Here is a 17,423-nt window from a genome sequence, read left to right as displayed (position 1 = left end):
TTTAGCGGTGTTCGAAGTCCGCGAACTGTTCGCGAACGTTCGCATTTTTTGCCGGTGTTCGCGAACGGCGTAGCGAACACCAAATCGGCAGTTCGCTACATCCCTATTCCTCAGGGAGGGGCAAGCAGAGCTCAGCTGGACACAGAAGCACAGGATAATTATAGGATGTTACAGGTAGTGGAGGTTAGTGATAAGTGAATTTATTCGCCAGCCATGGATTTGCGGCGAAAAACTGCCCATTGACTTTAATACATTTAGAGAAAAAAGTCACTGGGCGACTAATCTCCCCCAAATCTGCACGTGTGCCACCACCCTAAAGCATTGGGACAAAAAAGTCGCCATAAGAAAAAATGGCCTTTGACTTTAATGCATTAGGGCAAAAAAGTCGCCATAAGAAAAAGTGGCAATTGACTTTAATGCATTTCGAGTGAGAATAAATGTTGTGCACATAAAAATGCCCATTGACATCAATGGGTTTCATAAAAATGTTGCTGTTTTATGAATTTTTTCACAGTTTGCGAATTTTTCGGCGACGTGAAATGGGAAAGATTTGCTCATCACTAGTGATGGGCCAATAAATTCGTCAGACACAAATTTGCAGCCAATTTTGCATTTTGGCGCACGTGAATTAATTTGCGAAACTGCGGACGACCAAAAATGTGATGCACATAAAATTTGTCGCACTGCAAAATTAATTTATATATTATATACCTTTGACTTTAATGTGTTTCGCTAATTTTTCCTCGTTTGGTGAATTGCACGGTAAATTTGCAGATTTTTCTGCAAAGCGAAACGCCACTGATTCGTCCATCACTACTCATCACTAGTGGAGGTATTTGGAAGGGCTCGGGCAAGGAGCTTTGGCAACCAAGTTAGTGGCAGACAGACACAGACTTGCAGGAAAAGGAGAGAAGCCAGTATGCATAGTTTATTGGATTTGGACAGTGACAATACAATAAACCACAATAAATGTATGATGTATTTTCCTATCAAGGTGCCATTGCTGTCTACCCCTAGTTCCAGCCCTGCATACAAGCTTGCTGACAGTGCTACCTGTTTTACACAAGTCCCATACCTGGGCATGAAAAGCAGAATGATCCATGAGGGAGCAAACATGGTTATGTGCAAGCTTATTTTGTATGCACATGGAGGAAAAATACAAAATGCCGTTGTCCCCCATTTTTATCCATTAAAAGGGGGTGCATATATATATATATATATGTGTTGTCAATGGGGCTCATTTATCAATACTGGGCAAATTTGGCCGTGAGCAGTTGCCCATAGCAACCATCAGTGCTTGGCTTTTTATCTGGCAGCTGCAGGTAGAACAATGAATGATGAATGCAGCAATTTTTCCCATTGTTGATAAATGTCCCCCAATGACTTTCATATCAGGATTGACCCACTTTTAACCCCCAGCTATGTTTGGACTGTTAGGGGGGAGGATGCTGGAAGTTGTAGTTCAGTAATAGCTGCAGGAAGGATTATAAATAAAGTATTACAAGCACACAGTCCTGATCAGCAGTATGGGGTGTGGGCAGTACAGGTGACATTGCCGTCAGCGAGTACATGTGAAATTCCAATGCAAGATTTTATGGGCGGCAATCAGAGGACAAGGCACACATTCATTTACATTTGCATAGCAGCAGGAACAACCCTACCCTTCCACAGCAAATCCCTGCCACGGGCCATCGGAGAGGAACTTTTGCTTTTAAGTGAAATACAAAAAAAGAAAGCCTTTACTGCTGTTTTTCACCTGTTTTAAAGTAAACATATTGTTGGTTGTAATGGGTTACTACACCTAGAAAAACTTTCTGACTTTTAATACATACAGGGGTTAGAATTCACCATGTTCCTGGTTACAAAGGTCACATAAAGCTGAGGTGACTTCTAACAGACTTTTTATAGTCTTTTGCAATTTAGTAGAGTATTTACTAGTACTAGCCTTTCAAAGGCTGCCTTCAATTAGGGGCATATTGGGCTTTATAAGGGAAAAGAACAGCTCCTATAGCAGTGGAGCAGGTGATACTACAGGTACAAGGGATGCAGGTTTTAGGTGGTGAATAGTCAAATTTGAATTCTTTAATGGCCCGAGTATGATAAATCTCAAAAATCAAATTTCTTTAAAAGAAACTCAAATCTAGTTTGGATAATTCCCTAGTTGAATTTGAGAGTTTTGACCATAAAAAAATGAGAAAATTTGAATTTTCAATTCGACCCTTAATAAATCTGCCCCTAGGAATAGTTCTAGTTTATAAGTGTCTGCTCTATCTTTGCGGTTTTGGTCTAATCCACTACTTCAGGCTGTATGTTTGGGGCTTGGTTAGCAAACCCAACTTATGAGTTTAGACACTTCTTGGATGTCACCTGTCTATTATAGTTTGAATGCCCCTTCACACATGTCTGCACAAGCACTTGTTCTTTAAAAGCAAAGCAGGCTTTCAGTGCCACCCTTTCTAAATATTTATGTTAGGATTGTTATTGGGCCAAATCTCTTGGGTGTTAACCAATTTGTTGTCAAATGAGCACCAGATATGCTTTCATACAAGAAATCTATCAAGACAATTCAACCTATGTTCTACCTATGTTATTCTTGTAATATGTCACATGCCACCTGCATTTGTTGCCTGCTTGCGCCTCAATAAGTACAACCGCATGGGGAAAACGGGGCAGCTTTTCTTCCTGCGCCCCCTGTGCTGGAACACACAAAAGATCCAGACCAGGAGAAAACTAGCACAAACGTTTGTCTGTAGGAGACCTAAAACAGCTAAGATCATAAAACAAAAACAATGTCAGTTGCAAAAGTGCCTAAAAGAACATTTTAATATGTAGGGTATGTGTTCCCTTATGTGTTTAGCTACATCAGTGAATTTAAGATGTATTATGGGGAAAAATTACATATTGTAGAGATTGACAAGCTGATTTAAACAATATGTCAGCCATCACCATCCAAAAGATTCTCTATTAAATCCCAATGGCATATGTGCTGCACAGAACAGCCTTTGGCACAGTTATATTGCAGCTGCCAAATCTGCTGAAAAACAAGTACTGCCCAGAAAATCTATCTAATAGATGAGTTTGAACATTGGGGGCTACAGGCTCCATGTGAAATTCTCTGAATTCAGTACACGGCCCCTAGGGTAGATAACTTAGAATTTCCTAGAACTATACAAAAGTCAGATATCTGCATGAATAACACAGGGCTGATCCTTTCCAGTCATGTGATCTACCCATTCCTCACAAACTTTTGGAAATATTTTTGTCCACGCCCATTTTTGTGGTCACACCCCTAATTGCCATGTCCATTTTACAAAAGTTGACAAGTTATGAAAGTTTGAACACAATTTTATTATAGTTTTGCTAATGAAGGTGAATTGCCCTTTAAACTGTGAGTCTGAAGTCTAAGTTCTCCCAAGAGACCTGCTTATCTTAAACTGTTACAAAAGTATCTATTCTGGGCTCTCTGCCAAAAGCCAATTAAGTTAGAAACCCGTTGTATCTTTTTCTGGCTGTTCAGTGCAGGAGATCAAAGAGAAAGTTGGGGCATTTCAGTAACAAATCCGGGACTACAGGCTGAGCTGTCAAAACTGGGATTGTTCCACGAAAAACAGGACAGTTGGGAGGTATGTCTACCTGTATTTACTGAATAAAGTGTTTTTCATGTAACTAAGGATCACGGCTTCAACAACAATAAAAACTATTGTAAACACACCTATGAATGTGCATTACAGGCAGCTCTACATTTAATTGTTTAATTGTTCAATGACCCTTTGTTATTTGTCTAATTGAAATATTTTGAGATAATTCATTATTTCCCTCCTGCCTGGGATTTACTTGTTTCTACAAAGTTGGCACTGACTGAGCCTGCAGTTGCAGCCTTAAAGGAGAAGGAAACATAAAATCACTGATGGGTTCAAATTTCTAGGGCCCCCCCCCAGTGATTCTAGTGGATTACCCCAGGGTACTGCTTGCAGAGCACCACCTTGGCATATTTTTGTGGTCTTCCAGACATCCTCCAACAGACTTGAGTGAATGCGTACACAGTATAAACTTTTTCCCCAAAATTTTCTGCACTGCGCTCTCCTTTAATTGGCACAAGGGGCACTTTGACAGGGTGAAAAAAATGTTGGCACAATGTCCTGGGCCTGGGGTAGCAGCTGAGTGCCCATAATCACCGAGGGGGTGTCTAGCAACTTGGCATCCCCCAGTGATTTCAACCAAAATTGCTTTCACCTCCGAAAGTGCAGGTTTTTTTTTACATGCCCGTGTGAACACTTCTGGGTTGGTAGGTGCCCATAAATTCTTTACTGCTTGCCTGATGACAACCTTCCTAATCACCTCTTTCTGGTGATGTCACAATAACCAAACAATAAATCAGCAGTTGGCATAGCACAGTGGTGTGACTATGACTATTGGGTGTGGTATGAATGTGAGGATCTGAAAACTGAATGATATTAGCATTGCTGCAACAGAAACTTCTGCCCCTCAAGCCAGCTCAGAATCTAAACAGAGAAAGATGAAAACCAGAGAGATACCATACAACATAGATATTCCTTGTACTAAACACAATAGAGCAAAAAAGGTATAAACCAGTGGGCCTGCCCCCCGCACAGGTGTCTCCTAAACTACCACTATGGAGGAATTTTAAATTTCCGCATCTCAAGGACTTGCCTGACTTCCAGTATTGGCCAAATGTGTGCATCAGACATATTGCTGAACTAATGGTTGATTGTGCATTTCCATCATTAGTTCAACTGGGAACTAAGGTGCACAACCGGACCATCCAATTTTTAGGTATCTACAACTAAGGCATACCTTTGAGGCTCAATTTCACTCCCTAAACATTATATGTAGAGATGGGCGAATTTATTTGCCAGGCGCAAATTCACAGTGAATAAATTTGCGAAACCGCCGCAAAAATTCACCGGCGTCTGGTTTTTTTTGGACACCAGCGCATTTTCGCCAGCAAATTTTTTCCAAAAAACGGACAGCAGCGTCCAAAACGGACGCAAGCGTCTAAAACAAGACGCCGGCGCCATTGCGCAAATTTTTCGCCATTTCACGAATTTCGCTGGAAATTCGCAAATTTTTCATCAAACCGAAATGCCCCAAATTCACCCATCACTAATTATGTGGATTAGCTCAAAAATTGTATCTAGACTCTGGGACTCTAAACCCAAGAAAATACTTTCTGACATATATAAGGCACTGCTGGATCCAAGTGTCGATCCATTCAACCAAACCTACCCCAAATTGCTCCGTAATTATTAGATATTTAAATCAGAATCTAGATGTTGCAGGAGTAAAGTCTAAAATGGTGTACCTACTGGGTGTGGTGGATGAGATGGTACCCTTAAACAAAACCAGGAATCTTATGCAAGCCACGCTATTTTATGCAAAAAAACTGGTGATAATAAAGTGGATGAACCCCCACCCTCCCATGGTATCCATGACTGTACTATACATGATGTGACTTTAACCTATATGTATAAATGATGACCCAATGCACAAATAACGTTATGTTAATGTTTAGTGTTGTTGTAAAAATAAATAAACACTTTAAAAAAAACAAAAAACACAATTGAGCATATTTACTAAAGGATAAAAGTAAAAATGTAGACGGTTTTTACCAAAAATAAAAACTCCTTACAGCACCACCATTTTCTTAAAGAGAGTTACCTTCAAATTGGTAAAATTTTCTCTTTACGCTGGCATGAATTCACATCTTCTTTTCTGGTGAAATTTCTCCAGTGAATATACACCAATTTAGTAAGAGCACAAGAGTGACATTTCTCCAGGTGAACTGCCATTATAAAGATGGAACAGCCACTTCTGCACCTCTTATTGGAGAGTAACTTAATTACTTCAAAAACATATACAGCATTTTAACTATTTATATTTTGAAAGTTTCTTATTTCAGCATGATGAAAGATATACAGGTATGGGACCTGTTATCCAGAATTCTTTGGACCTGGGGTTCTCCAGATAATGGATCTTTCTGTAATTTGGATCTTCATACCTAAAGTCTACTAGAAAATCATATAAACATTAAATAAACCCAATAGGCTGGTTTTGCTTCCAATAAAGATTAATTATATCATAGTTTGGATCAAGTACAAGGTACTGTTTATTATTACAGAGAAAAAATAAATCATTTTTAAAAAATTTGCATTATTTGGATAAAATGGAGTCTATGGGAGACGGCCTTTCCATAATTCGGAGCTTTCTGGATAATGGGTTTCTGGATAACGGATCTCACACCTGTATTAAATTTACGGTTTCATGTGGGTTACCCTTTAGTTAAGAACAGTTTATTCAGACTTTAATTTCCCTTAGAAAAAGCTGCAGACGCTGCAACAAACAGTCATAAACTCACATTTTCCCATGAGGTTATTTAACCAGGAAAGAAAAAATAATTGCACTTGGGTCAAATTTAAAAAGAAAAACTGAGCTTTTATTTAACATCTTAATACTGGGCTTTTGCTAACACATGCTGATCATGGAGACACAGTATATACAGTCCATTAAATGCCATTCTTGTCTTTGATTTTTTCACGGAAGTTTTCAGACCATATTGCCAAAGGGACAGCCTTACAAATTAGTTAATGATATTGGAATTTAAAGGAAAATCAGCAGCCACTGTTTTAGGCCAGACTATTTCATGTCAGGGATTTGCCAGTTTAAGAAATGCTAAATGAGACACTAATGCTGTGTCTGCTTTTCTCAGCTAGACAGGGAATGCATTAAGGCTGGGAGGAAGCAGTTATATATTCCCAAAGAAAGCAAGAAAGCCAGACAATCATAGGAATAAACCAGTCAATAAGGGGCATGGATTCATTTCCTTTCTGGCAGTTGTGAGTTAGAAGAAAGAAGAGGCAGCCTTAGGCACTTCAGATGTTACTGAATAACAGTTTAGGGAATGGGAGCTATAGTTCTACAACAGCATGTAGTCCCAAACTTTACATAAATCTGTATAGAAGGATGTCTCCCCAGTGCAGTAAGTTTACATGGTTCCCTGACCATCTTGAGTAGGGTTACCAGACCACTTGAAAATATAAAGACACGTCTAGAAAATCAAGCTACAAGGACTGCTCTAATTGCAATTTATTGTAAATGCAATCAGTGCAGCCCTGTAACATGCATCTATTAGATTTGTCCCTGAATTTTTAAATGGCCAGGTAACCCCAAGCTTCAATAACAGCGAACAAGACTTTTTCTTCTGTTTCAATCAGGACAGTAATATTTACTGTTAATAACAAGGCTTAAGCATTGCAGCGTTAATGTTACAAGGTGTTTCTGTCAGTCACCTATACAACCAATAAGTGATTGGTGCAGGACTGTATAAGGGGCAGACTAATTGGAATTGACCATTTACAGGCAGAACCATGGCAAAATATACATCTGGTTAGTATTTTAAACCTCTTTATTTCAAACATAATAGCATTCATAGAGGGAAAAAAGCAGTTTTTGGGAACATCAGGACAAAATTTTGATGTAAAATCCAGGAAAACATTATTATAAATCAGGGAAATGCACCCATTGAAATGCATTATAAATTGGTGTGACCACAAATAAAAAATGTAAAATGCAGGAAAACTTAAAATCAGAGCACTTGTATTGAGGTTTCACTGTGTGCCACATACAACATTTATATGACAAGATCTACACCTGCTTCTCGCATACACATGATATACACACTCCCGCTTTAATAAATAATTAAACTACAACTACATTCAGCTGGGGCTAATGCAAATACACTCACAAACACATAATACACTGGCAAGCACAGTTAACATTTCTCCCTATGTATCATTTTCTCCCAGGCTATAATACTATCACAAATATCCAAAATATTTAGTATTTAAATTCCCTTATGTTACATTTAATTGAATATAAATGAAACACTGCAACAGGGTAACTAACCAGAAAAGCTGGAACTATAAATACTTTATAGCATATTGATTGGCATTACCAGCACTGATGGTAGAGTGACACCTGCTGTTATTTCTGAGTAAGTGCATTGTAAGCAATACTGCTTTTCACACTTTCATATGTTGCAAGATCAATACAAATTCTTAACAAAAATGGAGTACTCTAAATTGTGAATAATTCACTATGTATACACTGGGTGACAGGTCTTTTTTGATCTCAGGTTTATATAGAACACTAAAAAACTGCTACTGTACTGTTCTGTTGACCAAATCAATAAAGGCAGCAAACATCACACTTTGGAAAGATATTACATTATTTTGTGTTATAATCACATTTGTTTCCAAGGCACAGAAATTCTGGCCTCTTACATTTGGCCTCTTTCCCATTTTTAAATGAGGGGACTACAGCCTTCGTAAGGCAAAATACAAATGAAAGCTAGAAAGGCACAGAATATAAACTGTTAAGATGGCCATAGATGTTGAGATTTTTAAAAGATCAGATCCTCATCGTGAGACCACGATCTTTTCAGAACGATCGTACGATCGTACAAATTTACCATCAACTAAAAAGACCAATTTGCCAGGAAAACAAAGGGGAGCTGCCTGCTTGGCCCTGCAAACATAGATAGATTGCACTGAGACCGACAAAGATTTTTTAACCTGACCGATCAATTTCCTGACAGATGTCAGCCGAAAAATCGTAAGATGTACGATCGTTCGAATCCCACTAACCGCACGATAATTTCGAAGGATTGGTCGGACTTCCCTAAAATCAGTCGTTCGGCAAGAAGAATCGTCGCGTCTATGGGGAGCTTAAGATCAGTGAAAGGTATTCATGGATCAATTGTTTGTTGAGATAATACAATGAATTAGGGTGGGTTGTAAATAGTCCAGGAGTCTGGATTCAGTCAGGTCACATAGTGTGACATGAAACCTAACCGGCCCTGTCTTAATCCATACCATTCCATTTGAATTCATAAATCTTCCTTTCCCATTCAGTTTGTCCCAACAGATGTTCTGAAGAATCCCATTGTATACTAAAGAGCTTGAACATAACACACATACTGGCGTGTTACATGGCGGAGCTCACCCTGGTTGATGACTCCTCTCTGGTCGCAGCTCGCGCGAGATCCCGGTATCTCCTTGCCGGCTTGCACTGCACTTCCAATATCTCGCTTACACAGGCGCTGATCCAAGAGGGGAGACTCCAATAATATCAATAAGGCTTTATTGTAAGTACACACATGTTCAATTACAGCAGTGGGGTGCTCAAAAACTAATGCGTTTCGTGTCTATCGACACTTCCTCTGATCGTAAGATGTACGATCATTTGGATCCCACTAACCGCACGATAATTTTGAAGGATTGGTCGGCTTCCCTAAAATCGGTCGTTCGCGTCTATGGGGAGCTTAAGATCAGTGAAAGGTATTCATGGATCAATTGTTTGTTGAGATAATAAAATGAATTAGGGTGGGTTGTAAATAGTCCAGGAGTCTGGATTCAGTCAGGTCACATAGTGTGACATGAAACCTGACCCGAAATGAAGGCCCTGTCTTAATCCATACCATTCCATTTGAATTCATAAATCTTCCTTTCCCATTCAGTTTGTCCCAACAGATGTTCTGAAGAATCCCATTGTATACTAAAGAGCTTATCTGATATCTGCTGTGTTCCTGTGCCCTTTCTCCTTTTTCATCTTTGAATGACTGACCCAATGACTACACTATAGTATAGTAGAGTTTCTGAAGCAAACATGTCATCTGTACAAATGTAGTGCCAACAGTACATAATTCATTTATTACTTTAAAACACTTTCATTTTTTGGTGTTATTGTTCCTTTAAGGATATCCTTTTTTGCAAAATAACCATCATAGCTGAATTTGAGTATCCATGCTCTTTTTTAAAAGATTATTGGATCAAATGGGTGTGCTGGGTTTAGTTATTGTGTGTATAGTGCTCTCTGAGTAGATAATTTGTGCGTTCATCCAGGGGCATGACTATAGAGCAGGGGTCCCCAACCTTTTTTTTTAGCCACATTCAACTGTAAAAAAAAGTCGGAGAGCAACATAGGCAAGAAACATGTTCCTGGGGTGCCAAATATGGGTTGTGATTGGCCCTTTGGTAGCCTCTTTGTTGGCTTTCAGCCTTCAGGAGCCTCTGTTTGGCAATACACATGGTTAGTTTGCAACTAAAGCTTGCCTTCAAGCCAGGAACTCAAAAATAAGAACCTCTGAGAGCAGCATCCAAGGGGTCAGAGAGCAACATTTGGCTCACGGGCCACTGGTTGGGGATCACTGCTATAGAGGAAGCAGACCCTGCGGTTGAAGGGGAGGGGGCCCAGGAGTGTAGGGGGCTCAGTGAGGCCCTAATTAATGAACAATTTTAATATATCTTGGTAGAATAGGCCACGTTATGAATATCTTTGGGCCCTAAATTGAATTTGCTATGGAGCCCGGTAACATCTAGTTACGCTACTTCCTTCATCACTAAGATGTTCAGAGCATTCCCTAACAGTTCTGCTAAACAGCTGAGCTATAGTTATTCCTGCCAAGAAAATATAAGCAGTGCCTCTATGCAGAGTCATTATGTTAGCATTTTTAAATGAAACCTGTTAGCAGCTTTTGGTTTACTTTTAAACAGAGGAATCGTTTTTTTTGATGTTCTCCACTGGGGAAGTTTGTGACAAGCTGAGCATGCGTCAGTGGACTAACTGCTATGTGTGTCCCTAGCCAGCAAGTTAGGAAGGCTTCTTTATATATTCTCTTCCGGTTTATAGGGGAAATATCTGGAGCATTAAAATTTAATATAATCTTCAGCAAACTGAAATAAGAAACTTTCTATATACAATCAATTAAATATTCTATACTGTTTCTGAAATAATCAAGTTTATCTTCATTATTCCTCTCTCAGCATCTGTTTCTCTTCATTCTCTCTTAATGCAGGCATTGGCAGTCAGATATTCATGGACAGTTAGATCCAATAAATCTTATAGGGGGCTCCTTTTGCCTAGAAGATATATTAGAGCTCACTCTATTAAAATCACCAGAAATCATGTCTCTCTACATGCAGGTATTGTGCAAAAGGCAGTTATTTTGTTAGATTTTGTTTGTACTGGAATCAGTTATTTGAGTGAGCTCTTATACATCTGCTAGGAAAGGGAGCTCTCCTTATAAGATATATTGGATCATTCATTTGACACCCAACTGATGCATGAAGAGAGAATGAAGAGAAACAGATGCTGAGAGAGGAATAGTGAAGATAAACTTGATTATTTCAGAAACAGTACAGAATATTTAATTGATTGTATTTAAAAAGTTTCTTATTTCAGTACATTGAAGCTTATATAAAATTTTCATTTTTGTGATGGTTCCCCTTTAAGACAAAAAGTAATGTTCAGCTGGGGGAAAAAATATGATGTGTTTCATATGTGACACATGACAGTTAACAAAATTGTTACATTAAATTGTTACATTCTTATTAATATTCTTTCAAGACTACAATCACCTTCACATAGCATATACATTGTATCAAGGACAATAAGTACCACAGCTGATCAGACAGACCCAGATGTGTCCGTGCTGGATTTCTGTAGTATTTTTCATGCACGTAGCCTGTATTAACAAGGATCATGAAAATGGCAGTGCTGTTTGCTGTTTAATCCTTCCCATCTGACATCCAAACTCTGCAGTAAAGAATCCAGGTACTGCTTGTACAGTGTTCTTTATACATTGCTAAAATATAATTTTTTTGACTTTCCTTGTCCTTCAATGTTCAACCTAAACATTACTTGTTGTGTAAATGTTTTTTTCATTTTAATCTGCCATTGTAGCAGAGCAGCTAAAACATACTAAAAGGCAAAGGGACTTCATTTTCAGACACTTCCCTTTCTCCCATCTGTGATCTTCCCTCTTGCTCTTTCATAGTGAAGGTTCTCCCTGCCTACATCACAACAGTGATAAAACCAGAACCAAGGTGACGCCATCCCCAAAGCCAACTGGAGAGTCCTACAGAGAAAACACGAGGAAGCTCATCTTGCCACAGTACAAAGAGCTGGAATGAAAATTCTGCCTCTTCCCGCAGCCCATCTCAATTTTCCTTTGTGTTTATCTGTAATGGCTTTTTTTCTGCTGCTATTTTTTTTTTTAATAAAAAATGTAAATATTCATCTGTTTTCATATTTTTAAGTAAAATTGTGACAAATGGTTTGACCGGAGGTAGCCTAGTCTTACAAATAGTCACATGTGATTGACCTACATACTTATTACAGCAGGCCTACATACTTATAACAGGAGGCCTACATACTAATAACTGGAGGCCTACATATTAAAGGAGAAGGAAAGGTTAAAACTAAGTAAGCCTTATCAGAAAGGTCCATCTAAATATACCAGTAAACCCCCAAAGTAGTGCTGCTCTGAGTCCCCTGTCAAAAGAAACACTGCATTTCTTTCCTTCTATTGTGTACACATGGGCTTCTGTATCAGACTTCCTGCCTTCAGCTTAAACCTCATTGCCCTGGGCAAGAGCATGCTCAGTTTGCTCCTCTTCCCTCCCCCCCCTTCTCTGCTGTAATCTGAACCCAGAGCAGGGAGAGACTCCGGCAGGAAGTGATGTCACACCATGTTAATACTGCAGCTCCTATCCTAAACAAACAGAGAGTTTCTAGAGCTATTTACTCAGGTATGGTAAAACATTCTACAGAATAAATATAGCATTCTAGCTTGCACTATTGCAGCTAATCTATTGCCAATAAAATGCCTCTGTAGCTTTCCTTCTCCTTTAATTACAGGAGGCCTACAAACTAAAAACAGGAGGCCTACATACTAAAAACAGGAGGCCTACATACCAATAATAGACCTACATGCTAATAATAGACCTACATACTAATAACAGGGGGCTTACATACTAATGACAGACCTACATACTAATAACAGGAGGCCGACATACTTATAACAGACCTACATACTAATAACAGGAGACCTACTTGGGCAGTCTGTACTGGCAGCAGCTGAAGATAATGTACAGTGACTGGTGTTTGTTGAAGTACTAGATATATTTAGTCTGTCAATATTTATAGATCCATGCACATCACAATTGTGATAGCCAGAGGATCTTACACAGTAAGGACAATGGTGCTGAGGTTCTTGCAGTCAGAGTGATCACTGTTTGAGTGCTGTGCATAATTTGAAAGTCATGTGATTATACATGGGCATTAGCCTGGCACAAATCAGAATGGGACTGAACCATGCTGTCTTTTGACCCTCTAGTATTATCAAACTGTGTTTGTGAGTCCTGTGAACATTTGGTCTTATGATATCCAAACTGCAATTTACTATCTGGCCAGAGATTGCCAAAGGACCATGTCCTAGTTATACTGTGTGTGGAAGAATGCCTATGCCCTGCCTTTAATGGCAATAACCAGAGGCCCATTCATAATTAGGATTGAGACTGCCAGAAGTTCATGCACATCAGAATTGTGTTATTAAGGATTGCACACATTTACATTAGTACTGTTTAGCTGAAAGCTCATTATTGGTTATGGATTATTAGAGGGTCTATGCAGATACATCAGTGGTGCACAACATCAACTGTCTGATTTGTTCCAGTCCAGTCAAGTCTACTGGTCAGGCAGGCTGCTATGGCCCTCTCTGTGCCAATAAGCTGCCAACTCGATTGGAATGGCCGCGAGACGGCAGCTAATGTTGCTTTGCATATGGCAACATAACTTTTCTGTTATGTGTTTTAGCTCCTTCTGACTCATTTCTGTGTGTTGGACTCTACCACTCTGACCACTGATGCAAATTATTCTGACCATAATGTAACTCTGTATAAGATTAGATAGGACACCTGACTGAAGTGTAAGTCATATTGCACCTAAACATTTATGACAATATAGTTTGACAAAAAATGATCAGACTTATATTTGTTGTATGAACTAGAAATGTGGATTTGAACACAAGTTGGTAGCCCCTTATGTATATATATGTATATAATCCTTATTTAACTTCAACTATAGGTAGAGGTCTGACAAAGTCAGATGAGATAACGGGTTAACAATTTTTTAGATTAGAGAAAGAAACCCCACCAAATAGTTGATACTGTATCGATGCCAAGTTAATTCAAACCTTAAGTTGGAAGACTGAGGTAGTTAATAATAATGATAATGGGTAAGGAAGTGCTATCTAATAAATTACGAAAAGTGCTAGTGCAAATAAATAATGTGAAATCAGTCAGTCACAAAGGCTGGTGATAAAAAATAGTTAATTATTCCTAAGCTAGAAGGGTATATTACCCCGCCAATTCATTCAAATGTCACCCCTTAGTAGACAAATTCATTCATTAATTAATTAAATAAGGCTCAATTAATCAACGCTCAATAGAAATGTGGATTTTTAACACTAAAAGGCAGCTGTATAAGGATATTATAGGGGTGACTAACCCCTTTAAAGGGAAATCAAAGGCAAATATTTAGGCACCCCCATGACTACAATCTCTAACTTTAAATCTGAGGCTGGTGCTAGATTTCTTTAAATAATGCACTGGGACAAGGTTTTACTGTGCCAGGCTAGTGCTCCTGTTTGCTAAAAACCGCACAGACCTTAGATACTACTGTAGGAGCTCCACACATCCATCATCATCCTCCTCATATCAAGTCCCAGATTTCCCTCTTTAGCACCCTTAGGCAGTCAGGTTCTAGCACTTGCCTTCAAATGCAACCCTACACCCAACCCCTGTACACATGAGCCTGAGCTCTGTGGCCTCTCAACTAAACCGGGCCTGATCATACTGTGTCTTCTCTCTTTTCTGGTCCTGGTGCATGTGTGTAGAGTGAAAAGCCAAAATGAAAAGCCCAGCTTTTCACTTCAAAGTGTAAAAGGCCCTGGGCTGCAGACATACAATTAGGAAGCAGAAGAAGACAGTGACTTAGTACTCCTACATCAGTACCATGGGCTGGTGCAGTTTTCAATGAACAGGAACAACAGCCTGGGGTTATACCATTCCTTCTCTATTAAGATAACTGTCCCTAAAAGTTTCATATGATCTTCAGCCTTTTGCACCAATGAAATCTGCTCATAAACCATTACTATAATACTATTCATAACATACTGAAGTACAGGAGAGATAAATAAGATTTTAGGGTTTAGTTGTTTTATTACTGCTGTTATGTTTGTTGTCTGGAGATATTTAACCATATTGTATATTGAATTTATAGCTCAAAATTCTTATAACAGCTTTTATTTCCATACACACAAATGCATTGGGAACACTGCACCTTCTATTCCAACTCAAAACATGAATAAAAATATCAAATTTGTGTTATTCCTTTAGAGAAAGAGAAGAAAATGGAATATATATAGTAGTCTGCATTCTTCTATACAAACTCAAAAATTTACTGTAAAAAAACTGACAAATGTTTCAAGATATTACTTTACTTTTAATCACTGAACTAATATTTAGCTGTATAAGCAGTGTTTCTGAGAACTGCTGTGTTGCATGGAGCCCACCAACTTCTGGCATCTGTTACATTCCACAAATCTTTTGCATTTCTTGGTTTTGCCTCAAACAGCATTTTTGATGTCATCCTACAAGTTTTCTATTGGATAAAGGTCTGGGGATTGTGCTGGCCACTCCATAACGTCAATCTTGTTGGTCTGGAACCAAGATGTTGCTAGTTTACTGGTGTGTTCGGGGTAGTTGTCTTGTTGAAACACCAATTTCAGGGGCATTTCCTCTTCGACATAAGGCAATTTGACCTCTCAAGTATTTTGAAGTACTGAAACTGATCCATGATCCCTGGTATGAGATAAATAGGCCCAACACCATAGGATGAGAAACATCCCCCATATCATGATGCTTGTGTCACCATGCTTTACTGGCTTCACTGTACTGTGGCTTGAGTGCAGTTGCAGGGCCCAACAAATTAATTTGGGCTTCTGTAAATGGTTTATACACACGATCTGAAGTTATGTATGGTATGGGCCACAGGCTGACTTGTTGGATACCAACGAGTAACATACATAAACCCTTATGTACAGTACTCCAAGTGATCAGGCTAAGGGCCAAAATGGGATGTACACTTGTATAGACACATTTCAAATGTTCCATTTGTCCTGGCCAATAGCCCAACACAGCAGGAAGTAAAACTACAGTTGATCAATGGAAACTTGTCAGAATTGAAAATCTTCAGTCCACCAGGAACTATCTGTACTATAGATTTGAAATCAGGTCCGGACTGAGAATTTAAATAGGCACTGGCATTTCAGGTACACATACCCAATCAGCCCACATAGAGGCCCAAACAGCCCCCACCATCCTACTAAATACTGACTTTCTATGGGATCTTATAGCAGCCCCTCTGGCATTTGCCGGAACCCACAGATTGCCAGTCCGGGCCTGCTTCAAATACATGCAAAGGCAGATATTTTTCTTTGCCTCTTGCCCCTGGAGGTGGCTCCTTCAACTTGCAGGTGCACAACTGTGGGACTTGGGGGGGTGCATCGCAAGTGCAGTGAGCGAGGTTGAACCTAATTTCCAGTTTAATGAATGGAAATTCAGCTCTTAAAGTTACCAGGAACATCTAATCCCACCCCTGGTAACTTGCCTCATGGCAGATGGCAGCAGTACCCCTGTGTCTAAGAGGTCAGGCAGTAAGGTCAAAATTGGCAATACGCACGGCTGTATTTACCATATAGACACTCAAGGACCTGTGCCTAGGGTGGCAGCTTTAAGGGGTGACCCTCAGATGCCTTTCTGGTAAATATTTTTTAGGGAAAAAACCCTCTTCATCTGTCCACATATATTGCCACAAAATTCGGCAGCAGAGGTAGGGGGTATCGAGTGCAGGTTGCTGCTGAAGTGTTATCACAAGCATGTGCAGTGTTATGACTAGGGTTGGAACCTGGCTGGTAAAAATAATGGTTGATCCCAATGTTATTAATGGGGAAAAAAATAAATATATAAGAAGGCCGGTATTTTTTTCCAGAAAAGGTGGCAACCCTAGTTGTGACGACAGGTCCGGACTGTCAAATACAAGAGTCCTCTGCACTCAACCCATTATTAATATATTTAAGACAGCGACATTTTGTGCATACTGCTACTAAAAAATGCCTTACCCTTTAAACAAAACAGGGATTGTTTGTCCATATATTGCAATATATTTAAGATGGCCAACTACGTCAAAGTCATCCCATATCTGGCCAGTCCTATGCTCAATTTTATCTGATTCATTAAGAATTCTATTGCTTCATTATACATTTTACAAAGGGACTTGGTTTTACCTGCAACTTAACTTGCTGCTTTCAAAGTAAACCTCCATACTTGGCTGCCCTTTTATTAGACACCAGTGGGATCACCTGACTATAGTTGGGAAGGGTGGGAGCTACAACATGGACGACATCACTGCTGCCATCATGCCCCAATGGTTGCATAAGGGCGGCTCTGGAGTCAATTCAGCCCTGCATGTGTGTGTGTAGCTGTGAGGAGATTCCTGCCGCT

This window comes from Xenopus laevis, chromosome 4S (assembly GCF_017654675.1).
Source record: "Xenopus laevis strain J_2021 chromosome 4S, Xenopus_laevis_v10.1, whole genome shotgun sequence".
Lineage (NCBI taxonomy): Eukaryota > Metazoa > Chordata > Amphibia > Anura > Pipidae > Xenopus > Xenopus laevis.
Note: the sequence above shows the minus strand (reverse complement) of the source record.